Source organism: Acinonyx jubatus, chromosome A2, assembly GCF_027475565.1.
Source record: "Acinonyx jubatus isolate Ajub_Pintada_27869175 chromosome A2, VMU_Ajub_asm_v1.0, whole genome shotgun sequence".
NCBI lineage: Eukaryota > Metazoa > Chordata > Mammalia > Carnivora > Felidae > Acinonyx > Acinonyx jubatus.
This window is the reverse complement of record NC_069383.1, coordinates 36,552,062-36,579,607: the sequence shown is the minus strand read 5'-3', so window position 1 is coordinate 36,579,607 and position 27,546 is coordinate 36,552,062. Positions and strand designations below refer to the sequence as shown.

The window sequence follows — 27,546 nt, the reverse complement described above, 5'->3', positions numbered from 1 at the left end:
ATGCAGTTTACATCCTATGTAAGAAACCTTTTCCTTGTGGTTGGCAGGGGAAGATGGTGGAATAGGAGGACACTGAGCTCACGTTGTCCCACAGATACAACTAGATAACACATCAGTATAAATAACTCAGAAAATGACCTGAAGACTGACAGAACAAACTCCACAACTAAAGGCAGAGAAGAAGTCACACTGAAGAAGGTAGGAAGGGTGAAGATGTGGTTTGGGAGTGAAACAGACAGTGGCCATCCATGGTGGGAAGGGAGCTGAAGGTGGGAAGAAGGCAAAAAAAAAAAAGTATTCTATTATACTGTGGAGCCTACATGGGGAAGACAAATCCCCATAACATTTGGCTTTGAAAGTGAAAGGGGACAAATTTTCTGAATTCTTACAAACAGCAGGACTTAAATTCTGGAATTTTAAGAAATCAGCAAGTTTGGCTCTGGGATAGCCCTAAGGGTGTTAAGAAGTGGCGTCCCCACCCTGAGAGGGACAGCATAACAAACAGCCCCACTTCTGGTGAACTTGAGCCCCACTTTGGGATTCTCTTTCTCTCCCTTTCCCTCTGCCCCTCGCTCACTTGTACTCTCTCTCTCTCTCTCTCTTTATCTCTCTCAAAAATATATAGAAAAAAAAAGAGTAGGAGGTGCAGCTGACTTTCCTAACACATGGAAACAGACACAGAGTTAGACAAACTGAGGAGACAGAGGCATATGTCCCAAATGAAAGAACAGGACAAAACCACAGCAAAGGGTCATAAGTGAAACAGATATAGGTAATATTCTGGAAAGAGAATTTAAAGTAATCATCATTACTCACTGGACTTTAGAAGAATGGACGATATCAGTGAGACCCTTAATAAAGAGATTTAAAAAAAGTAATCAGAGATGAAGAACACAATAAATGAAATAAAAAATACACTTGATGGAATAAATTGCAGGCTAAAGAAAGCAGAGGAATGAATTAATGACTTGAAAGACAGAGTAATGGTAAGTAATTAAGCTGAGCAAGTGATAGAAAAAAGAATTATGCAAAATAAGAATAGATGTAGAGAACTCAGTGACTCCATCAAGTGTAATAACATTTGTATTTATAGGGATCCCAGAAGAACAGGAGAGAAAGGGGGGGGGAAGAAAGTTTATTTCAAGAAAGAATAGCTGAAAATTTCCCTAATCTGAGGAAAGAAACAAATATCCAGATCTAGGAGGCACAGAGAGCCTCCCGCAAAATCAACCCTAGGAGGTCCACACCAAAACAAATAGTAATTAAAATGGCAATGAATTAGTGATATATAAATAATTCAAAATTTGGAAGAGAAAAGATGATTACATAGAAGGGGAAACCCTGTAGGATATTAGTGGATTTTTCAGCAGAAAATTTGCAGGCCAGAATGGAGTGGCATGATATATTCAAAGTGCTGAATGGGTCTGCAGCCAAGAATGCTGTATCCAGGAAAGCTATCATTCAGAATAGAAGAAGAGATAAAAATTTCTCAGACAAGCAAAAACTAAAGGAGTTCATGACAACTAAACCAGCCATACAAAAAAATATTAAAGGGAACTCTTTTTGTGGAAAGGAAAGACATATGTGAATGTGAAAAGTAGAAAGCACAAAAGCAGTAAAAATAAGTATATCTGTAAAAATCAGTTAAGGTATTCACAAAATAAAAGAATGTAAAGTATGATATCATATACCTAAACCATAAGAGGGAGAGGAGAAAAGAATGGGTTCAAACTCAAGTGAACATCAACTTAATATAGAAGTGAACATCAACTTACATGCAGAAGATGTTATATACAAACCTTATGGTGACCAGAAATCAAAGCCCAGTAATGGATATGTAAAGAATAAAGAGCAAGGAATCCAAGCATATCACTAAAGAAAGCCAACAAACTATGAAAGAGAGCAAAAGAGGAAACGATCATAGAAAAACTACAAACACAACCACAAAACAAATTACACAATGACAATAAATACATATATATCAATAATTACTTTTTAAAATTTTTAAATGTTTATTTTTGAAACATAGAGAGAGAGAGAGAGAGGAAGCATGAGTGGGGGAGGGGCAGAGAGAGAGAGGGGGACACAGAAACCAAAGCAGGCTCTAGGCTCTGAGCTGTCAGCACAGAGCCCGACATGGGGCTCAAACTCACAAATCATGAGATCATGAGCTGAGCTGAAGTCAGACACTTAACTGACTGAGCCATCCAGGTGTCCCTATCAATAATTACTTTGAATGTAAATGGACTACATGGTCCAATCAAAAGATGATTCAATAAAAAAGCAAACAAAGACCCATCTGTATGCTGTCTACAAGAGACTCATTTTATTTTATTTATTTTTTTTTAATTTTTTTTAACGTTTATTTATTTTTGAGACAGAGAGAGACAGAGCATGAATGGGGGAGGGTCAGAGAGAGGGAGACACAGAATCTGAAACATGCTCCAGGCTCTGAGCTGTCAGCACAGAGCCCGATGCGGGGCTCGAACTCATGGACTTCGAGATCATGACCTGAGCCGAAGTCGGACGCTTAACCGACTGAGCCACCCAGGTGCCCCAAGAGACTCATTTTAGATCTAAAGACACCTGCAGATTGGAAGAGAGGGGATGGAAAAATATTTATTATGCAAGTGGATGTCAAAAGGAAGCCATGGTAGCAATGCTTGTTTTGGATAAAAGTTTAAAACAAAGATTGTAATGAGAGACAAAGAAGGACACTATATAATCATTCAGGAGACAATCCAACCAAATCTAACAATTGTAAATATTTATGCATCCAAGAAGAGAGCACCCAAATGTATAAAAACAATTAATAACAAAAATAAAGGAATAAATTGATAATAACACAATAATTGTAGGAAACTTTAACACCCACTTAAATCAATTGACAGATCATCCAAGCAGAAAGTCAACAAGAAAACAACTTTGAATAACACACTGGACCAGATGGATTTAAAACAGCAGAATACACATTCTTTTCAAGTGCACATGGAGCATTCTCTAGAATGGACCATATACTAGGACACAAAACAGGTCTCAACAAATTCAAAAAGACTGAAGTCATACTATGCATCTTCTCTGAAAATAACATTATGAAACTAGAAATCAACCAACAAAAATATTTAGAAAGAGCACAAATATATGGTTAAATAACATGCTACTGAACAATGAATGGGTCAACCAAGAGATCAAAGAGGAAATAAACAAATACATGGAAACAAATAAAAATGAAAATTCAGTGGTCCAAAGCCTTTACAATACAGAAAAAAGTGGTCCTAAGCGGGAAGTAGATAGCACTACAGGCCTACCTCAAGAAGTAAGAAAAATCTCAAACAACCTAACCTTACACCTAAAGGAACTAGAAAAAGGATAATGAATGAAGCCTAACCTAAAGCCAGAAAAAAGAAGGAAATAATAAAGTTTATAGCAGAAATAAATAACATTGAAACTAAAACAAAACAAAACAAAAACGAATAGAACAGATCAATGAAATTAGGAGTTAGTTCCTTGAAAAAAATTAATAAAATTGATAAACCTCTAACCAGACTTATTAAAAAGAAAAGAGGAAGGACCCAAATAAAATCACAAATGAAAGAGGAAAAATAACCAATACCACAAAAATACAAACAATTATAAAAGAATATTATGAAAAATTGTATGCCAACAAATTGGACAACCTAGATGAAATAGATGAATTCCTAGAAACATATAAACTACCAAAAGTGAAACAGAAAGAAATCAAAAACTTGAACAGACCAATTACCAGGAATGAAATTGAATCAGAATTCAAAAACTGTCAACAAACAGAAATTCAGGACCAGACAGCTTCACAGGCAAATTTTACCAAACATTTAAAGAAGAGTTAATATCTATTCTTCTCAAACTATTTCAAAAAATAGAAAAGGAAGGAAAACTTCCAGATTGATCCTATAAGACCAATTTACACTGATACCTAAACCAGATAAGATTTCACTAAAAAAGAGAACTACAGACCAATATCTGTGATGAACAAAGGTACAAAAATTCTTAATAAAATAGTAGCAAACTGAATCCAACAATAAAATACAAAATCATTTACCATGGTAAGTGGGAGTTATTCCTGGTTTGCAGGGGTAGCTCAGTATTCACAAATCAATCAACATGATACACCACATGAATGAAAGAAAGGATAAGAACCATATGATCATTTCAATAGATGCAGAAAAGCATTTGACAAAATACAACATCCACTCATAAAAATCCTCAACAAAGTAGGCTCAGAAGGAACATACCTTAACATCATAAAGGCCTTATATGAAAAACCCACAGCAAACATCATCCTCAATGGGGGAAAACTGAGAGCTTTTCCTCTAGGGCCAGGCAACAGGGATGTCTACTCTCACCACTGTTATTCAGTATATTACTTGAAGTCCTAGCCACAGCAGTCAGACAACAAAAAGTAATAAATGGCACCAAAGTGGCAAGAAAGAAGTAAAATTTCTATTATTTGCAGATGACACGATATTCTGTATAGAAAACCCAAATGCTTCCACTGAAAAATTGCCAGAAATGATAAACAAATTTAAGAAAGTCACAAGATGCAAACTCAATGTACAGAAATCTATTGTATTTCTATACACCAATAATGAAGCAGCAGAAAAAGAAATTAAGAAACAATCCCTTTTACAATTGCACCAAAAACAATAAGATACCCGGGAATAGTCATAACCAATGAGATAAAAGACCTGTATTCTGAAAATATAAGACACTGATGAAATAAATTGAAGCTGATGCAAAGAAATGGAAAGATATTTCATGCTTATGGGTTAGAAGAACAAATGTTAAAATGTCCCTCCGACCCAAAGCAATGTACACATTTAATGCAATCCCTATCAAAATACCATCGTTTTTCCCAGAGCTATGACAAACAATCCTAAAATTTGTATGGAACCACACAAGACCCTGAATAGCCAAAGAAACCTTGAAAAAGCCAAGGAAAGCTGGAGGCATCACAATTCTGAACTTCAAGTTATATTACAAAGATGTAGTGATAAAAACAGTATGGTACTGACACAGAAATAGACACATAGACCAATGGAATGGAATAGAAAAGCCAGAAATAAACCCACAACTATTTAGTCAGTTAATCTTTGACAAAGGAGAAATGAATATCCCATGATAAAAAGACAGTCTCTTCAACAAATGGTGCTGGGAAAACTGGACAGCTACATGCAAAAGAATGAAATGGGACCACTTTCTTAGACCAGATACAAAAATAAACTCAAAATGGATCAAAGACCTAAATGTAACATATGAAAGCATAAAAATACTGTAAGAGAGCCCAGGTAGCAATATCTCTGACATTGGCTTTAGCAGCATTTTTCTAGATATGTCTCCTGATGCAAGGGAAATAAAAGCAGAAATAAACTATTAGGACTGCAACATAAAAAGCTTCTGCACAGCAAAGGAAACAATCAGTAAAACTAAAGGCAACCTACTGAATGGGAGAAGTAATTTGCATATGACATATCCTTTTTTTTTTTTTTTTTGAAATTTATTGTCAAATTGGTTTCCATACAACACCCAGTGCTCATCCCAAAAGGTGACCTCCTCAATACCCATCACCCACCCTCCCCTCCCTCCCACCCCCCATCAGCCCTCAGTTTGTTCTCAGTTTTTAAGAGTCTCTTATGCTTTGGCTCTCTCCCACTCTACATATGACATATCCAATGTAGGTTTAGTGTCCGGGATATAAAAAGTACTGATACAACTAGGGCCGCCTGGGTGGCTTAGTTGGTTGAGTGTCCGACTTCGGCTCAGGTCATGATCTCATGGTTTGTGAGTTCGAGCCCCGCATCGGGCTCTGTGTTGACAGCTTGGGGCCTGGAGCCTGCTTTGAATTCTGTGTCTCCCTTTCTCTCTGCTCCTTCCCTGCTCACTCTCTGTCTCTCTCTCAAAAATAGATTTAAAAAAAATTTTAAAAAAGAACTGATACAACAGTTCTTCTCAACACCAGAAAAACAAATGATCTAATTAAAAATGGGCAGAAGACATGAAAAGACTTTTTTCCAAAGATATACAGATGGCCAACAGATACATGAAAAGATGTTCAACATTACTCATTCTCAGGGATATACAAATCAAAAATACAATGAGATATCTCCTCATACTTGTCAGAATGGCTAAAATAAAAACAGAAGAAACAAGTGTTGGTGAGGATGTGAAGAGAAAGGAACCCTCATATACTGTTGGCGAGAATGCAAACTGATGTAGTCACTGTGGAAAGCAGTATGGAGGTTCTTCAAAAAGTTAAAAATAGAACTACCCTACTATCCAGTAATTGTACTATTGAGTGTTTTTCAAAAAATATGAAACCATAATTCACAGGGATACATCCACCCCTATATTTATTGCAGCATTATTTACAATAGCAAAATTACAGAAGCAGCTCAACTGTGCACCAATACGTGAATGGATAAAGATGTGATATGTATATACAATGTATTATTTAACCATAAAAAAGAATGAAATCTTGCCATTTGCAAGAACATGGATGGATCTAGAGAGTATGTTGAGAAGTGAAATCTGTTAGTTAGAGAAAGACAGATACCATATGATTTCACTCACATGTTGAATTTAAGAAAACAAAAGAGCAAAGGAAAAAAAAAGGGGGAGAGATAGGGACAAGCCAATAAACATAGTCTGAACTTTAGAGAACAAACTGATGGTTACCAGAGGAGAGGTGGGTGGGGAGATGAGTGAAATAGGTGAAAGGGATTAGGAGCACCCTTATCATGATGAGCACTAAGTAATGTATAGAATTGTTAAATCACTATATTGTACACCTGAAAGTAATATAACACTGTATGTTTACTAGAATTAAAATTTTAAAAACTTAATAAAGGTAAAAACAGAATCTTTTTCCTGTCTTAAAATCATGAAGACACTCCTTTATGTTTTCTTCTAGAGGCATTATAGATTTAGCTTTAAAATTTGAACTGTCATCCAACTTGAATTAATTTTCGTGCCTGGTGTTGAAATAAGGTTTAAGGCTGATTTTTTTTCCTATTTGTTTATTCAATGTTTTTAGTATTATCTCTTGAAAATACTGGTTTTCCTCCTATTGCATTGCCTAAGTGACTATCAAAAATAAGTTGTCTATTTTTGTGATTATTTCTAGATTCTCTATTTTTGTTTCATTGATCTGTTTATCTCTATTTGCATCAAAATCACACTGTCTTGATTAATTAAACTTTATAGTAAGTCTTGAAATCAGGTAGCGTTTTCCAACTTTTCTTTTCCAAGATTGTGCTAAGTCATTTGCATAGTGTACAGTTAGTTCACCCTTGAACACCACAGGGGTTGAGGGAGCCAATCCCCACCTAATTGAAAACCCATGTGTAACGTTTGACTCCCCAAAACTTAACTACTAATAGCCTACTGTTGACTGAAAGACTTATCAATAACATAAACAGTCAATTAACATATATTTATATGTCATGTGTATTATATACTTTATCTTATAATAGTTTCCTATTATAGAGAAAAGAAATATTAATCTTAAGGAAGAGAAAGTACATTTATAGTATTGTACTATATTTACTGAAAAAATATCTGTGTATGAGTGGATCCATGGATTTCAAACCTGTGTTAAGGGTCAACTGTATTAGTTTCTATAGCTGTGTGACCAATTACCACACACTTAGCAACTTAAAAATAATGCCACTTATTATCTCATCATTTCTGCAAGTCGGAGTCCAGGGTACTCTGCTCAGGTTCTCAAAAAGCTGCAATCAAGGTGTCAGCTTGGGATCAATTTAGTTCTAGGATCAGGATCCTCTTCCAATCTCACATGCTGATTTTCAGGATGCATTCCCTTGCAGCTGTACAATTTGTGGTGGCTTGTTTCTTCAACACCAGTAGAGGAATTTCTCTGAACTCAGGGAAGAACTTAACCCTCTTTAGTTCAGCTAGACTGCATGGCATTTTCTTTTCTTTTTCCTGCCTCAGAACTTTGAACTCAGAACATCTTTTTTTCTTTGCCATATTGAAATTTATTACCTATATTACCATATAGGTAATATCCATTCTTCCTTCCATCGGGTATAAGTTTAAATTGCTTTTGATTTTATTTAGAAAAATTTAAAACAATAGAAAATTTGTAAGAATAGTACAATGAACACATATTCAACTTCAACCTACATTTACCATTTGTAAATATTTTCATCATTTGTGTATATTTTGTCAGTCTCTGTCTCTCTTTGTCTCTGTTTCTCTATGTGTATGTCTCTCTCTTTTTTTTTAATGTTTATTTTTGAGAGAGAGAGAGAGGCAGAACATGAGCTATGGGGGGGGCAGAGAGAGAGGTTGACACAGAATTAGGACTAGGCTCCAGGCTTTGAGCTGTCAGCACAGAGCCCAATGCTGGGCTCAAACTCACAAATTGTGAGATCATGACCTGAGCTGAAGTTGGACGCTTAACCAACTGAGCTGCCCAGGCACCGCCATGTGTATCTCTCTCTCTCTCTCTCTCTCTCTCTCTCTCTCTCTCTCTCTCTCTGTTTCTACCTATCTCTGTCTATGTTAAACCATTTTAGGTTAATCTACACTCACCTTGATCCTTGATCCTTCACCATGAAATAATTTAGCATCTATTTCTTAAGAGTAAGGTCATTCTCTTATGTAACTATGGTATTTTTTTCAAATTAAGGAGAACTAATATCAATAAAATACTTTTGTTTAGTATGTACTCCATGGTCAAAATCTGCTAGTTGACTCCATGTTTTTTATAGCAACTTTACTTTTCCATCTAGGATCCAATCTAGACTTCCATCACATTTGGTTTTCATATTTCTCTAGTCTCCTTTCATCTGAAACAGTCCCTCAACCTTTCATTGACATTAACAACTTTGGCATTTTTGAAAAGTCCAAGCCAATTATTTGTTGTTGTTGTTTTTAATGATTGCCTGATGGTTGGATTTAGGTTATTATTTTTTTTACAGGAAAACTATAGAAATAATATCTCAGTGTACCACTTCAGTTGTTGCATATTTGTAGTGATAACTTTATTGATTATTAGATAGAATCTGCCAGGTTTCTCCACTAGAAAGATATCTTTTCTCCCATTTGTAGATAACAAGTAAATTGTAGAGATATCACTTTCTTGACTTTACAATCTAAACTTTGTTCCCATAATATAGTCTCTGTGAGTACCTGGTATTTATTTTATTTATTAATTATAGCTTCCAATTATTTATTTATTCATTATGTCTATTTGTTGTAGCTATCTCTCTGTAGCTATCTCTCTTGTAGCTATCTCTCTGTCTTATTCACTGTTATATTCACAGGGCCTAGCACAGTGTGTGGTACAGAGTAACAGAGTAGACACTAATAAAATAAGTGAGTGAATGCATGAATACATAATTACATTTAGGAAAATTATTTAGTAAAGAAATTATAGGATTTGTTTATATAAATTATAGAAATAAATCTTGTAAGACTTTATTTTAAACCCTATGTTTTGCTGATAATTTTGTCATCCTATTCCTAGACAGTTAGAGAGAAGATGATGCTATTTCTCTAAACTGGGCATTTCTCTGTAATGCACATTTTGTATTCTAAGCAACACAGACCTGTAGGCAGAAAGATAGTAATGGAAACAGAAATCCCAGCTCTTGAATAATAGGTTCAGATGTTTTTAAGAACAACAAATCCAGTTGATTGATAGTCGTACCTCATCTGTTATGATCTATCCAATATTAGATAATCTTTCTGCAGATTGGTACAGAGCATTGGACATGTTTTTAGACTTGTAGTTTGCATTTGGTTCAAAGAGAAGTAGACTGTGTACATTGCTGTCAGAGATTATTCTTGGTAACATTTTCTTAAGTCACATATTATTAGGTTTTGATATAATTTTTATTTTAATATCGCATTTTTTTTGACAGAAGTTGATTTCTGTGCATACAAATCACCTTTTTCTCTAGGACAGTGATTTCTTTGTTGCCTTTTCACTCTCCTCTGTGGTCATCTATTTCCTTCCTGCCACCTCCACTAAATATTTAGTTATACCTTATAGTCAGTAATTAAAAGTATGAATTTTACTAACAGAAGTTTATTTCAACCTCCTTTTGCAGAAGTCTGCTATTTTCCATAAAAGAGCAACCTTTGATTTAACAATTAAGAATTCTCTTGGAAAATTCAATAACAGATCTTCACCATATTCTGCTAGAGCACCTCAATGTCATTGCAGAGTCCCATGGGATCTGATGAGTTTTGAGCCATAAATGCTATATTTTGTAACCTTTGAAATTTTATGCTCCTAGCAAGGCTGCCCCCTACTCTTAACAGTCCCTCTTTACAGAGCTGGAAGAGGGACAGACTACTCCATGTAGAATATCCAAAGATGGATATTCATCAGTATCATGTACACTCTGATTTACCACCACAAATTACTTGATAACTATCCCAAGGTGGAAAACTAACATCGAACTACTCACTAAGAAAATAATCCATGATTTCTCCCATTTCTGTTTACTTCAGTCAACAGACTTAGGAAGTCTAAGATGCATGGACATCTCTCATTACCCAGAATCTCTTTTCTACATGACTCTGCATATTCTATAAATGGGCTCTCATTTGTACTCTAATTGGGAGCTAGCTTTCTTACAGCCTTCTCAGGTGGTGGCATCCCACATATTACTAGAGGTGTGGTAAGTTCATCTTTCTTCATTTCTCCTTCCAGATATTGTTTCTTCAGCCACTATCAAAAGCCCAGTTTTGATTCTCATGCTATCACCTTCTGTTCCAGTCATCTTCATCACTAATGGTCACTTGCCTTCATTTATTGATGATACTGGTTCAAGATATTTTTCTGCACCTTTCTTCTCAGTCTGAGTAATTTCAATTCCGTGTATATTATCTATATAATACATTCAAGGCTGACTTATTAATTTCTTTTTTATTAAAAAAATTTTTACATTTATTTATTTTTGATAGAGACAGAGCACTGTGGGGGGAGGGGCAGAGAGAGAAGGAGACACAGAATCCGAAACAGGCTCCAGGCTCCAAGCTGTCAGCACAGAGCCCAACGCAGGGCTCGAACTCACAAACCGCAAACCGCGAAACCATGACCCAAGCCAAAATCGGACGCTCAATGACTGAGCCACCCAGGCGCCCTGACTTATTAGTTTCTTAACCTGTTGACTTCTAGTGATTTTTTCTCCTCTTATCTCAGACATATATTCTAATGTATTCCAGGTCTTGTCGTGTACAATAACTACAACTCATCTAAATTGTTTATCACAAGTATCCCTGTCTTTGACAACCAACTCCATCTTTCCATCTTATTTTTCTAGCACCCTAATTCTAACTATTCTTTGACCTGACTCAGACTCCAATATATTCATTCTATTAGCTTTTCACTGTCACCCATGTTATGTCCTTATTTCTTTTCTTACAAAGAATTAGATTCCATGATTCACTATTCTAATCAATCTTTTGCATATACCCATAATTCTTTTTTTATTCTTTCTCCCTTCCTCTTGGCAAAACTCCAAAGCTTGTTAAATCAAACTCTCTGCCTACTCCAGATGTATACCAGAGCAACATTGCTGAAGAAAATGCAGCCAAGCTGACTGGTCTCATTTCAGATTCTAAATCACAGAATTCAAATGAAACCCCAACACTACCCTGTGCTTCTGTGACATTTTCATAATCAGTTTGTATCCCTATTTTCTAAGAATACTATATCATATCATGTCAACTCTGTTTTAATCTGTTATCCCTCCTTCATCTTTACTCTCAGATGTTGAGCTGTCTTATTAATTCAACAAAATAATTGAAGCAATTTTAAAAGAATCTTTACATCTTCCTGCACATGACCTTTATGTATACTTCTACATCTAGCCTTTTCTTATCCGTAATACAGTCTTTCCACCCAACCCCCCAACCACAGTCATTCTACTTGTGCCCTGGATTCTATCCCTCATCACCTACTTAAGACCTTTATCTTTCAATTATCCTCATACTCATTAAATCATCAATTTCTTTTTCACTGTACTGAACATTTCCATCACAGTGCAAACTTTATATATATATATATCCCATTTTAAAACAACCATAACAAGCACAAATGCTAAACCTTCACCTTCCTACAGGCTTCTCCTTTCTCTCTTTGTGATAGCACTCCTAGATAGCGTTGTGTATATTCCCCCTCTCCAACGTCCTACTTTCTAATCTCTATTGACCCATTCCTATCAAACTTTATTTTTAATTACTCCACTGAAATCTTTCTTATCAAGGTTACCAGTGACCTCCTTGTTGCTAAACTTATTGGGCAAATTTTAGTTTCTATTACTTGATCTGTCTATAGCATTTGAAACTCTTGATTTCATCTTTCCTCCTTAAACATTTCTTCACATCACATTCTAACAGATTTTTGTTTCAACACAATTACCACTCCTTCCCAGTATCTTTTGCTAGAAATTCCTCACCTTTTCAGTTCTTAAATTTTCTAGTGGTCTCTATCTTAGGCCTGGAACCTGTTCTCCTCTGTCTCACCACTCACTTTCTAAGAGATCCTATCCATCGGTATGGTTTGTATCATATCTATGTTTTGTGAGCTTCCAACATGGGTCTCCAGGATCACCCTCTTTTTTGACTATTAGAATTGAATTTCCTCTTACCATCTCTACTTGGGTATATAATAGGCATCTAAAGGTACCTAAAACTGGCATATTGATTTTGCCCTTAAATCTCCTCATTCCTTCATCTTCCTTATTGGAAATCCAGATTCAAAATGTGTAGTCATCTGGATTCCACAGTTTCTCTTACATCCCACATACATCCTGTTAGGCGACTCTGAGAGCTCTGTCTTTAAACTACTTCCTCCATGGCTTGCTAATTGCCAGGGGCTTTGAAAGAAATTAAACAAACAAGAACACAAGCATGAAATTTAAAGTGTAGGCCTATGCCACATGTAAGTGTGATTTCCAAATTTGCATTGTCTCTTAAGTGTGAAATTAAGTGAAATGAGCCAAATTGATGTAATTTAAACTGCCATGTTATTGTAAATGAAACTAAATACAAGAAATACTAAGATAAAATTTGTTCTCATTGTGAATATTTTTCTAAAATCTGTCAATCTACAGTCCAGTTGTTATTTCTAGTCATTTGGTAAAATAGAAACAAAGTCCATAACTAAAAATATTATTATAAGTTCTATTTACTTTCTATAATCTTCAAAGACTAATTGGAACTTCTTAGTAATGTAGATGCTGTTATCACAGTTTACATTAAGTGTATAGCTGAGATCTTACCTGTCAAGGAAAATTATGGGAAAGCAATATTATAGGAAATGATGCATAATAGATTTCAGAATTCATGAAAGCAATTCTGTCAAAGAAAAACTGCATAATTGCAGTATTCTACTGGGGTGAAGCTTAATACCTCAGATAAATTGCCTTTCTGTTTATTTATGGCAAAGTCTGTTGTCACGATAACTATACAGAACCATCATGTCCATAAGGTATGACCAAATTTTCCATTTATAGTAGTGTCTTTTCTGTCCAGCCCAATAGCAAATGATCAATGGTCTCATACACTAAGTTTCTATTTCCATTGATTGCTCAGCAGTTGACTTTTACTAAGTGTGACTTTGTTTCTTAGAACATTGGATTCAATTCAGTTCAAAGATTCCGCTTGAATAAATGATAATTCTTACTAGGAAAATTATAAATATTATAAATATATAAAGAGACCTTGGAAATGAGTCCCTGAATAATGGATTTTTAAATGTGTATTCAATAAAAATGATCATAAAAACTATCTATACCCACAAATTGATTTCACTTGGTTTAGTTTTGAGAAAATGTTTCTTTTGTCCATAAGTCAAATACTTCGTTTAGTTACACTTTATTTTCACCATTTACTACTCTAGTCTTTTTTGAAAGATTAATAGGTTCTAAGGGCAATTCCTTCTTCCCCAAACTGAAAATCTTTGTAGTAGCATAAAAGAGAGTCTTCGTGGAATTCTTTGGCACTATACCGACACATGAATACAAAGTTTTACTACATTGCAGACAAACTAATCAGTTAGAAGATAGAAAGAAAAATAAAAAAGTTTACTAATCAGTGATCACTTACATGAGATACCTGGACATACTTTAATTTCCATTATTTTCTATTACATAAGACATATGTTCATTGAAAGCTTTGTGCCATACCAAAAGAGTTAAGAAAATGTTTTAAAATTTTTGTGATATACTAAAATATATACTTCTTTATAGAAGAAGAGTGCATTGGGCTGTGCACTGGCAGCATGGAGCCTGCTTGGGATTCTCTCTCTCTCTCTCTCTCTCTCTCTCTCTCTCTCTCTCTCTGCCCCTCCCCTACTCTTCTCTCTCTTAAAATAAATAAGTGTTAAAAAGAATAAAAAAAACACCTGTAGATATGGAGTACTGGAAAGTAATGTAGTTGAATAACTGATGAAAACACATGCACCTTTATTGTTGGGTGCCTGAATGATCACCAGGCACGGAGTTGCCCATGAGTTGGCAGTTACGTTACACTAGCATCTGTAAATAGACAGCTCTAATCATGTGTGATTTAGTGGCTTGCCCAATCACTCATGCCATTTCAGATAATTATGAGTATAAAATAAATTAAACATAAAAAATTAATATGGTTTAAAATCACCTCTGACTTCTATTGTTTATAGTCATAGATACTGTTAATACTATTCTGTGCTGTTACTGCCTACCTTCATAATTGAAGGAAATGCTAAATTTCAGTAGAGGTTGGATTTATGAAAATAAAAATTTTAGCCTTTTCCCATACGAGAACACGTATCTTCTTACATTCTCAGTTTAAGAACCCCTGATTTATGGTGTTTGACAAATCGACTAGAAAATACCTAATCTGGGTAAGTGTTATGTTTCAGCAGGAGTACAGTCATCACTGTTTATTAGGAGACTGATGAATGAATAATCCTGTTGTAGGTGCCTGAGTGAAAAAAACAGAGGGGTGGGAAACAATGACTTTGTCCTTGAGGACTTTATAATTAGAGATGTAGTATATGCTGACATTGCCTAACATTCTTAAGTGCTTTCGGTCCATTTAAATTCAGGCGGGGAGTATTTCTGACGGGTGTGCAGTGCCTAAGTCTACATAGGGAAAATGGTCAGTTGCCACTGTCCTGTAGGTAGTAGAATTTGTTAATACCATAGCACAAATGGAGACATTTTTCATGTCTGCAGTTGATGCAAATACCCCCAAAAGGTATACTAATACTTAGTTAGGTCTACAACCAGGTTTCAAAATATAAAGACTATTCTTTGAAAAGTAAATTTTGATAACTCTTGGATAATTGATACTTCTTCTAAGAAGCAGTACATAGAAATGTCATTCATATTTGAAGACTCAAATATGTTTGATTATAACTGGAATAGATTTAATTCTCATTTGTACATTTCTTCCAGGTGAGCTGCTTTTTGGTTAATGCACTTAGCTAGATCTAGGAAAGCCTTTGGCTATGTGCAGTGTTGGCTTAGCCTTTACCACACTGAGTTTGGCATTTTGAGCCACATAACTTGGATTTATATTAGCAAAGCTGTATTCATTTTCACACAACACCCGCCACATAACAACAACAGTCCCCACTACCTACCCCACAAAACAAACTATGAAAAATTTTAACACATTTTTCCAGAGATGTCTAATTTACAATCAAGTTGTAGCTTAGCCGAAGCCTTGGGGAATGTGGTTCAATGATATAGTGTGACAAAAATGGATGAGAAACAGCTGCAGAGCAGTGAGATACTGTAATAAAGTAATTTATTATTGGTACTGAATTCAGAATCATCAGCAAACATTCATCAGGCATCTACTATGTGTGGGCCATTTCAGGTTTGATCACGAAACTTCCAAAGCCTGACTGGCCCAGCAATGCCCCCCTGTGTCCTCTAGGGGGCAGTTCCGGGTCAGTGCGGGGTGGGGGGTGGGGGGCAGAAAGCCTGTACGCAGATTCACGGGCAGAGAGCATTGCCTGAGAAATGTTAAACCAGGAAAAAGAAATTAAAGCAGTAGGTTCCACAAGTAAGCATGAGATTACAACAAATAGGAGGTCAGAGAGACAGGGCCAGCTAATGTAGAGATTAGCAGACATCATACTATGGTTTCTTTATTCACTACTTGGCAATTTATGTGTTCTGGCCAAGGACTGGACTTCTAAGTGAGCCCAAAATGAATTACTATTTCTGGAAGCCTTTGGGTCTGTGACCTTGCTGGTATTGATTTGCATGTGGTGTTCTGCTTAGGTGCTTTTGTTTCTGTGAGGTTAGGAAGAGATTTATTTTGGTGCAGGAACACCAGCCAGTAAGACCAACAGGGAAGATGAAAGGCATAGCCACTGTTTCATTCTTGAGTTGGTTTTGGGGGCATGATATGGAGATGAGTTAGCAGCATACACATGAGCTATGTTCATAAATGACTTCATTTGATTATGGGAACAAGCATTAGTAATTCTAGGTTTCGTGACAAGTACTTAAGGAGAGAGCCATCTGTTCTTCCCTGCATTGCACATCATGCTGTAGGGAAGCTTTGCCACAATGAGTATAGAGTCCAGAGGAGAAGCAAGAATAGTGTTTCCATTGAGTGTATAGGAAACTACTACAGAAGTGAGACATGACTCTGCAAGTGGTCAGCCAACACTATTGTCAAGGTGACTGAAGCGGAAAAAACACTAAAAATAATGTTCCTGTTCACATCAACATGTGTGTATGTCTTAAAAATATAGGAGTTTGTAAATAAAGCAAATAGCTATTTGTGTAATATGTTGTGGTTCACACAATACTGCTTGATATTCCTCTAACATGATGTAAGACATAAAAAGGAGGCTCATTTTCTCTAGTACTGTATTATAGACTACCCATCAGCTTTGGCAACCTAATGTGGAACAGAAGGGGTAAGATAGAGGACCTGATGGCACAGGACACAAACAGAAATACTGTGTTTGCTGGAGGAAACAGAGAAACTATGGCATTGTGATGGCCAGAATAATACCTGATAAGTGATAGCTCCTGGCAGTGGCGCAGCTATTGGGATACAGCATAGATAGCACACCTTCTCTATACTCTAAGATTTACCTGTTGATAAAGGATAGACTGCAAAAGTGATACTGGCAGGGGCTGGAGAACCTGTTGCTGGGCTGGTTAAGCCTACTAAGATAGCCAGCAATATTAGAAATTTATGTCAATGTATGATATCCTTTGTAGGAACTGGTGACACTTGGATATTACATATGATATATCTTAATGGAAATTAGTTAATATGCCATCCAGATTGCATAGTTCAGGATTGTAGGTTGTTGAAGGCACAATCTGATTCAAGGATAAAAGTTAAAATGCCTAGAACAAATGTACTGCTTTTCCTTTAGGCAGTTTTCCATGAAACTTAATTACAGATAATCTAAACTGACAATTCAGGTCACATGCATTTGCTTTGGCAAACAGTCAATTTATTGAAGTTTGTATTGAAATCTTATGAAAATAGGATGCCCTAGTCAGGATACATGTCTGTGTAGAGCCATTTCACATATGGTACAAGATTAAGACAAGGCTCTATCTTTGAGCAGGCCAGTATTTCCTCAAAATGTAACGCTAAGGCTGCTCAAATACTAGACTAACTATGTAGCAATCAAAACCTCAAAGTTTAGGGCTATAAGTATTACATGAACATTTTAGCCTTGAAATGTCAAAAGCATTTCAAATACCCAATGCACTCATTAATATGGTTAATATAGTACCCATGGGTGGCCAAATTTCAAGTAATGATAAGTCCCCCCCCCCCAAAAAAGCACATTTCAAAATCTGTCTCCAAGTATTTCAACAATTTTATTTACTCTAGGATTCATAAATATATACCAATTAAATGTTAGAATATAGTTGCAAAAAATGATCATTTGAGTTTAAAAATTATTCTGACAGTAATTAGCTAGAACAGTTTTTATTGAATCCATTCCTACATCTGACAATAAAACAATGTAATCTGCATGCTTTTTTTGTCTCCAGTTTTTTAGGAAGAGATGACAGAAAATGACAATTTTCTCCTAGTCATGAATACCCAATGCAAGCATGATAAGGCTAAGTATGTTGTGATCTAAAAATAAAATCCTATTTCAGGATTCCCATAAACTTCCACTGAAATAAATTTAATCAAACCTTTCCAATAAAATTGATCTATATGTTGGATGATAAATAGTTCAAAGGGCATGACTGATTTCACAGACACTTTCAATAGGGCTTCATCCAACTCACCAAAGGGTTCTTCTATGCATGATCAAGAAATATAGAATAAGTAGAGACTTAAAAACAATCAAGACATATAAATACATATAAGCATAGATCTAAACACTTCTGGAGTAGTGATCAAAATTTAGGGACAGGTTTTATATACATTTTATCAGGGACACAATCAAGATTTGGAGGGACATGTTAATTTCATAGGTGATAAGTGGCTATTTGGGTGAGCTTGACAGGCATCAGTGTGGCCATTCTTTTAAATCAAGACTTATTTATTAATTTTTAGCTGGAGAAAAAAATATATTTAAAACTCAAATATGATTTAAAAATAAAGAAAGCAGTTATTACTATTAAAACTTATTAGAAGAGCTAATTTCTCTTTTGGACACTATCCAGACATGTTCCAGATGAGGAATCTTAGTAATTGGAGGGACAGTCTGGTGAATTTACTAGATCTAAAAGAATCCAAACATTGGCGTTTCATATGACTTGGCATCAGCTAAAATGAAGCAGCTATTTGAGAAGTTTGAACTGAAACTAGGAAGCTGGCATCATCTCATCTATGCAGTGACATATTTAAGCCAGTTCTTGAAACTCAGTAGACTGAACAATTTCTACACCAAGTCATTTCTTTTGCACTAGGAGTAGTGACTGTCTATTCTACTTTTACTATCATTTAAAAGTATATAGAGACACCTGGGTGGCTTAGTCGGTTGAGTGTCCAACTTTGGCTCGGGTCATGATCTCATGGTTCGTGAGTTCAAGCCCCACATTGGGCTCTGTGCTGATGGCTCGGCGCCTGGAGCCTGTTTCGGATTCTGTGTCTCCCTCTCTCTTTGCCCCTCCGCCGCTCACACCCTGACTCTCTCTCTCTCTCTCTCTCAAAAATAAATAAACATGAAAAAAAAAAAACTAAAAGTTATTAAGAAGCTTAATAATACCTTGTTTCTTAGAGAAGTCATGTAAAGGTGCTGGGTGGAGGGTCTCTCATAAGGCAGATATTTCTGTTCATATTCACTTCCTGAGTTATAGCACAATATATGGTTGGCCCAATATCCCATTACTATATGTGTTATAAGTTACAGGCTTTAGAACATATAAAGTTATTCATATGAGCATTAACTATTGAGAAATGATATGACTTAATATTATTTCAAGAAAGTAAACATGCCACCTTCCAGGAAAAAAAAAAATTGCTCTGGTAAAGATTAAGTTTCCTGACTGGTTTTCTGTTACAAAAAATGGTAACTAACCTTGGGAACTAAATAAATGAAATTGAAGTTTTATAGTTCAATATTATAAAATATTGAATATTATATATTTATATGTATATATAGCCTATATTTTTCTTAGTTGAGAAATTAAACATTTCCAAGAAGGTATTCTCAAAATAATCCAAAATTTATTTTTTTTGATCAGTATGGTAGTGAATGCCTTGGTTTTTCTTTCTCTCTTTCTTTCTTTTTTTTTTTTTTTTTAGTTTTTATTTAAATTTCAGTTAGGTAACATGCAGTGTAATGTTAGTTTCAGGTGTACAATATAGTGATTCAGTACTTCCATACTTTTTCTATCATATATCCCATGATTAGAGTTCAAGAAGTGGGCAACTTAGAATTTCCAATGGACACAGACAAAACAAAACAAACAACAGAACCTGCAGTCTCTAATCAAAGCACCAGGAAAGATAGAAACTAGCAAGACCAAAAATTTGTGTATAATAACCATTTTACTCAGGCAAAATACTACAGAAAAGGTATTGGCTTGACCCCCATCCATTCTGGCAAGGACAAGTGGGGACCCAATCTTTCTGCTAGAGTGGTGTCAAAGACATAAAAGTAAGGGAGTGGGGCTTCAACCTCACAGTGTATTCTAAAACCCCACCCCCAGGGTCAGTGGAAACCATGTCAGGAGTCTCGACTTCCACCTCCAACTAGCCCTCTTGCTCTACCCTATCTACTTCTCCCTGGGATTGTGTCTGAAGAAGACTGGTGGGCAATCAGGACTTTCACTACCAGTTAGCACCACTGACAACACCCTTCACCCTGTGGTTTCGGTAGAGGCCATGTGTTCTATATATCACTAAGTAATTACCAAGTCAGAATGAATTAATGAATGGCTAAAAGATTAGACTATTGTCTGTGTTGACCAGATATATTCACATTATAACAAGTCTATGTTATTTTTTAAAAAATACTGAAACTTAATTTTTAGGAATGAGAGAGAAGTCTGAAAGAAAAATCAGAATTAAGTCAATTTGTTCTTTTACCAAAAAAAAGAAAAGTAGAGTCACAGAATTTATATTGGCTATCTAATGCAATTTATTTCAATCCATCAAAAAATATGTGACTGTATTATAACTTCCCTTTAGTGAGTATAGTAATCTCTGCATTGCCATAAAATATATCATTACATCTTACAAAACATTGAAACTTGTGGTAATTTTCCCTTATGTCACACTCATTTTTCTTAATGTGCTGTGAAGTCCAGGAAAGCTTTCCAAAGTTAAAAAGCACTAGAGAATATCATATGGATATAAGTACTTCTGATATTGCTAGTTTGCTGCATGGAGGATCTCTTTTCAAAAATTAAATATTCCCTTAGCAGCTTCAATTGAATCATTGGCTGAGTTAACCACTATGATCAGTGAAATATGTTGCTTCTATGAGTAATGTTGAGATTGAAGAGAATTAATTAGTTGGATGGCTGTGGATAGGGACAGTACAAGTTTTACAAAGCTTGAGTACATGTTATAGTCCATGCAGTGATGCTGACAATAATGAGCAGCACAGGGGAAAGAGATCTGTTACAAACAGTGCCATTGGTTATCAGCTATTTAGAATAAGAATTTAATAATTGGCAATGATGATTATAAACCATGGAGGCCATTTTCCTTAAGTCTATCAAGTTGATTATCAGTTTTCTCTATGCACAGAGGAGTAAAATTGTTAACATACACAAGCATCTCTGTAGTTTTTGCTATTGTAAAGATGAAAAAAGAAATTATACAACATAATTCAATAATAAACAATTTCAGTGAAATTTGTGAAATTTCCTATTTACATGTTATGGGAAAATTCTATTTTATTGCAAAAAAATAACCCTGTATGTAGTAAGGGCAAATAAAATAAATAATAAGAAGCCTAATTATCCCTGTTGAAAATAAGGGAAGAGACTCCTCCCCATCCTTTTTCTTAGAGTATTTACTTTAGAAAACTGGTAATTTCATCCTTTGATAGTGCAAATGTTGGGGTGCAGACAGTCACCACATCAAGGGGTATGGTGGCCAAGGGAAATCAACTATCTGCTCCTCCCCTCCTCCCAAAATATGGATGAGCTAAGAGCAATAGAGATCCACTGAGAGGGTTTGATAACAGCCACTTACTTGATATCTTTCTGGTAAAGATGAGTTGGGAGAAGTTGCAGCAGTATACTCAGAAGATGGGTAAGGTTCCGCTGATATCTTTCATTGGTTTGTTGGAATTTTCTCAAAATCTATCCTCATAGATCCCGGGGAGAGAAAAATTGCCTCCTGGCCTAACTACCTTTGTGTTGGCTCTCATGCCCATTATCTAAACCCAGTTTACAGAAAAGGTGGTTAGATGGCAAGAACAGACTCTTACTCATATGTTAGCAGTAGCTAACATATTTGAGAATAATCTAGTGCAACATTATAGACACTGTACAACCTTATAGCTCTGTTGGCTGCTCAGTTAGAACTATACTAAAGGGAATAATCCCTACTCTGGCCAACCTATGAAGGAAAGAAAGCAAGAAAAGAGACAGTAAATCTATGTCCTTTTTGCAAAAAGCCAGGGAATTGGGAAGGGGATTGCAGAAAGAGACTCTGAAGGATGTAGGGATTATAAGGATAAGAGAATCAAAAGAGTTTAAGGGACAACCCTCAGCTAGGAAATATTGGCAAATGGCTTAAAGTAGATAGAAACATGGAGGGAATCTTGACAGTGGGAACTAGTGAACCACGTGTCAATAACTTTTTCTCAGGCTAATCTATCCTTGCCTTTTCTGATAACTACTGGTGTTCCTTATTCTGCAATTTCCTTGGAAATTTCTCACTTTCCACTTGGCAACAGAGCAGGTTGTAGCTGTTTTGGATCATCCTTTACTTGTTTCTTGCCCTCCACAATTCCCTTATAGATAGTTGCTCTGATTGAGGAACAGGCGTTCTTTCTTCTGAATCTCCTGTAAACCTACTGGGGGGAAGCTTTGCTGTGCAAATTAAAGGCTCATATTCTATACTCCAGTTGGAATGTTTATGAAGCTACCTTAGGAAAATGGCACTTGGATTGGTTATTCTCTGCCTTCTGGAATAAAAGGGATATGCCAGAGAGTGGCAGTCTTACGCTGTTCTAAAAAAGCACCCTGAGCTGAGACAATTGTATGCATAGCTTTGGGTCCTAGGGAACTATGATTCTGGTTTAATTAAAGATATAAAGCTAATACAAATAATTTTCCAAAAAGATAAGGTATGGCCATGAGGTAAATAAAAATCCATTGTCAGATGTTCAATTAGAAAGAATAAAATTAGGTAAAAAAGAACTAGAATAAGAACAGATAATTTAAAAAGGGAGTATTCACTGTGTAATATTCCCATGTTTCCATAAAAAAAAAGCTAAGAGAGAATGGTTAGCTACTATAGAGATCTATACAAGATCTTAGAAAACTCATTAACCCCTGTAGTTCCTAACCCTGCAACTATTCTGATTTCAGTACTGTTATCTGCAAAGTCTTTTCCTGTGATTGATCTATGTTTCTAATTTTTCTGTCCCTCTAGTGGACCAATTGAGATTTTTGTTTGATTTTACTTAAAAGCACCTCAATATTTATGATAAAGAATTACTCGAGGGTTTCAAGACTCCCTCACTATTGTCTCTAGTCATTTACAGGATAACTTAGAGAAGTTTGTTCTACTAAAGCCGTTTATAATTATTCAAAATGTAGATGCTTTCTAGTAGCCTCCAAAACTTAAAAAAAACAATGCAAAACTAATACTTTGGCTTTGTTAAAATTATTTGATTCACAAATGCATAAGACCTCAATAGACAAATTACAATATTACTTATCTGAGATAAATATGTAGGGTACCTGTTGTCAGTTATAGGCCACAGAGTGTTACAATATGGGAATAATCCAATTTTGCAGATAAAGTGGCCTACTACTACTACACACACACAAAACTTGGACAATTTTTGGGTCTAGTACAGAATTATAGACAAGATTACAGATTTTGCAGAGTGGACCAAATCTTTGATGAAACAAATACAGGACAATTCTTCCTAGGATCTGTTTCTGTCCCTAGGATCTAAAGAGGCTTTTGAACAAGTGAAATTGCTATTGTCTCCCTTCCAGCTCTTAGAATTTCACAATTTGAAAAACCCAGGTGGAATTACTTGATACTCCTTTTCATATTGCATATTTGATAGTGTTTATTGACGTGTCATGTACTTGGGGAAAAATGGCCAACTTAAACCCTTCTATGCTGTAGTGATTTATTGTAATACACTGGAAGTTTATGTTTTGTCTAGAATTAAATCTGCATAGGCAAATGAATTAACGGCAATTACTAGAGGAATGATTCTTGGTTAGACTTAAATACATAATATATATTTACTACAAATAAATATATAGTGTCTGTCATGCAAAAATTTAAAAGTAGAGTTTTAATTTTAATAAGAACTAAAAATTAACTAATGATAAATTAATAGCTTGTTAGAAACTTTACAACTGCCTGCTCAGATTAGTAGTTCATTTTGCTGACAGAGCTACAAAAGTTGTAGTTAAAACATGTCAGACTCTGAACTTCAAAGCTCTACTCTTTAACACAATAAGAAAGGCTTGTTTGTTTCCAAAAAAACACTTCACAAAATGAAGTGGACAAATCAATTATAAAAGAGGCTAGAAGAAATTTGGACCATGGGAATTACCTAATGAAGTAATACCTGTGCATAGTACTTATTTGCTTGGTTAATGTTGTGATGGTATTAATAACATCATCTGAATAAAAGAGGGATATTAAAGGCATTATTAGACTCTTACTGTGCCTAACAAAAAGATGAAATGATTCAAAATGTATTTTGAAAAATATGCTATTTTTCCGAAGAATTTTTTAATGGGGCACTCCCAAGGTAAATGCAGGAATCCCCAGCCAAATCTCCCAGGAACCTGTGGCAGTGGCTTTTATAGAATACATGCCTGTGGAAAGTAAGAGATTTTGTCTACTGGTGTGTATGATGTCAGGATGGCCTGAAGTCTTTCCTCAAAAGTTGATTTTTAGAAAACTCTTTCAATATGTGAAATTCCCACTTTTGATATATTAGAGTGCATTGGTTAGGGAAAAAAAGTGTTTTTATTTCTACTGTTGTCCAGGAATTATATAAGTATTTGTAGATTCCTATGAGCCTCTGTCCTCTGAAAAAGTAGCATGAATGAATCAAACTGGAGAAAACTCCTTGGCTAAGATTTAGCAATCTATGGGGTTAAGGTGGAACGATACCACTAGCATTATAAAAACTAAAATGATGCCTACAAATAAGCATAGTATCTGTCGCATTAAATTTGTTTGGCAGGCCTATGAATTTGGGTCCCAGACCATGTCTTGTGCCCAATTTAACAGATTCTTTGTATAATCATGTTCAGTACATAGAAAGGCTTTTCTATTTCCTAGAAACCCTAAGACTTAAAGTCAAAAAGAACTGAAAGTACCTGTTGGAGGAAGTCAGCTACTCTGATCAACTAAGAGATAAAGGTGTTGCCATATGAACATGTTCCAGAGGAAAGGACTGTCACCACATTTATAGTTTCTTCATGTTTAGACATAATTTAACAAACATATGTCATTTCTATCATAACCAACCCCAGAAGCACGGTTGACAAAGATACTCCTTTTTTTGGTTACTATAGGAAACAAAGCTAGGGTTAACCAAAGGTCAATTTTTCGCATAGCGTACAGAAAGATTTTAGTCCTTTTCCACTCTGTGGCAACTTAGATTTGAAATTATCTTGTTTGTCTTCATTTCCTCAAACTGGAGATTTGGAGGTAAAAAAAAGGATAGTTATTTAATACCATCACAATGTAAACTACTTAAAATAGAACTTGTTTTTAAAAATTGTTTGACCATGATGGCTATTATATGATTTTCAGTGGATGCCTATATGCCATCATGTTGCTCACATTCTCACTTCTTCATACCTCAATACCTGCTCTATTTCTCATGTTATTCCCCATATTCTCTTCTCCCAAGTTTTCTTTCTTTTCTGAAGCAGAAATGTATAGTCCTCTCATTATTCTGACATCCCTTTCCAAAGTGAACCATGCTGTGAGTGGAGAGTGGGAAATCATCTTTCAAAGATTCAAAATACTTTAATAATAAAAGAATTTTCTGCCAAGAAGAATGTTGCTACTTAGAAGAGAAAAAGAAATTTAATTTCTAACCCTATACTTCCCCCTTCCTTCTTCCCTCTCCGTTGCTAAATTTTTGGCCTTACTTTATCACTACCCAGGTTCCAACTTTCTAGTTTCTCTTTCTAGTTTTAAAATCACTTTTTCTTAGAACACTTACCTTGGGCTGAGTTGTTTCTTAGACTGATTGGAGATGACTTCTTACTGTCCTATTTTGCTAAGGCTTTTACATATCAGGTTAATTTCTTTAAAAACTGAATTACCTGTTTCAGTAATTGTAGTTTATGATACACCCATAGAGTGTCTTACCTAGAGACTATCTGGCTCATGAAACACATGATTGATTAGATGGGCTCTGGACAGTCAAGTGAACTCTGGTAGAATTATCACAATACTTATACAAGCTTACTTCATAGCATAAGAATATCTAAGATAAACCCTAAATTTTTAAGATTGTAAACTACCTAATATTGTCATGGTTATTATAAGGGACATTCTAGAATTCATTGAAGAAGGGGAAAGATTGTGTTAAAATCAGAAGTTCTAGAGCTTTCCTCTCCTAAATTTAGTGACCTACAACCAGTTTTTCATTTTACTAAGTAAGTGTGTTATATGTAGATAGCATATAATTTCATAAAGTAGAAGATATTTTAATATAAAAGCAACAAGGGCATGGGATTAAAAGATTAATAAATTTAATTTTATGAAACATTTGCCACCTTGTTCTAATTTTTCTCATTTTCTCTGTGGCTCCAACAAAGTTTATCATGGAGAAGTCATTGAAGACAGGATTTGGAATTACAAACTGCATGATTTTTAAGTCCTCATTGTCCCATTCCTGTGATGTCATGACCCTGGAACTATCAGTACAGTAACAAGATAGAAGAAAAGGCAAGATCTAGTTGGGATGATTAGGACTTAAAGTTGCCATGCCATAAAGTTGTGCTGTTAGCATCCCTATCTCTTTGAAGTATTGATCTCAGTTTTCAGGCCCTCACTTAAAAGACATTTTTCTAAGCAGTATTGGGAACAGAGAGGGTTTTGGCAAAAGATCATGTCAAGTAAAACATATCATAGGTAGTTCTTTTATAAACTTTGGTAATTACCAATAAGGAACTGGTGTTAATTTATGTTTGTTTGTTTTGCTTATATGGTTTGAGAATTAGCTATTAACCAAGAGGGAATACTGAGATTCCAAGGTTATCTATATTAGGAAACTATTTTCTTAGCTACTTTATTGTTTTACCTATTTGACTAGCCTCTTTAAAAATTCTAAAGAGTGAATTCTTTGTATGCTAGCTCAATATTAATTTTATTGAAAAACTTCACAAAAACCATTTTGTAAAGAGTTTTCAAACATTTTTCTCTAAATTTTAAATAGAATTTTGAAGTGGCCATGGCAGAATGAATTGTACCTTTGAAATTATTTCGAGGAACTATAAGTTACAGATGGCTGTTAATGGAATTTAGAAATTCTATGTTACCTTCAAATTTTCCAATGAATGTATATCTCTATTAGTACATAAATTTGAAAAGCTTAAAGAAGTTTCATTGAAAAGACTCAGGACTCATTGAAAAAATATTTTTTTCTAAACTTAGATACAAGTAAAATTTGTCTTTATTTCACTTTTTGTTGTTGCTCTTCTTAGAAAATGAAATATAATAGGTAATCTAGAAAGATCACTTTTTAAAATAGATATTAACAAGATGATTCTAAAATTCCTATAGAAATGTTATAGACGTGGAAAGCCAAATAATCTTGAAAAACAAAATTTAAGGAATTAAGTAACCTGATTTAAAGAATAAAAATGAAGTAGTCAAGACAGTGTAGTGTTCACACAAGGATAGAGT

General features: G+C 35.1%; 2 long non-coding RNA genes across 3 annotated transcripts in view; one reads left to right on the top strand and one right to left on the bottom strand.

Annotated features, from left to right (window-relative positions):
- LOC113604117 (uncharacterized) overlaps positions 1-26,171 on the bottom strand; it is a 53,355-nt gene extending 27,184 nt beyond the window's left edge. For both annotated transcript variants that reach the window (XR_008296714.1, XR_003425955.2), the window contains exon 1: positions 25,856-26,171. This is a non-coding gene — a long non-coding RNA (uncharacterized LOC113604117). The remainder of the gene's footprint in view (positions 1-25,855) is intronic.
- Positions 1-27,546, top strand: part of LOC113604116 (uncharacterized) — a 426,541-nt gene that overhangs the window by 342,216 nt on the left and 56,779 nt on the right. The window contains exon 8 of the long non-coding RNA XR_008296712.1: positions 48-198. This is a non-coding gene — a long non-coding RNA (uncharacterized LOC113604116). The remainder of the gene's footprint in view (positions 1-47; positions 199-27,546) is intronic.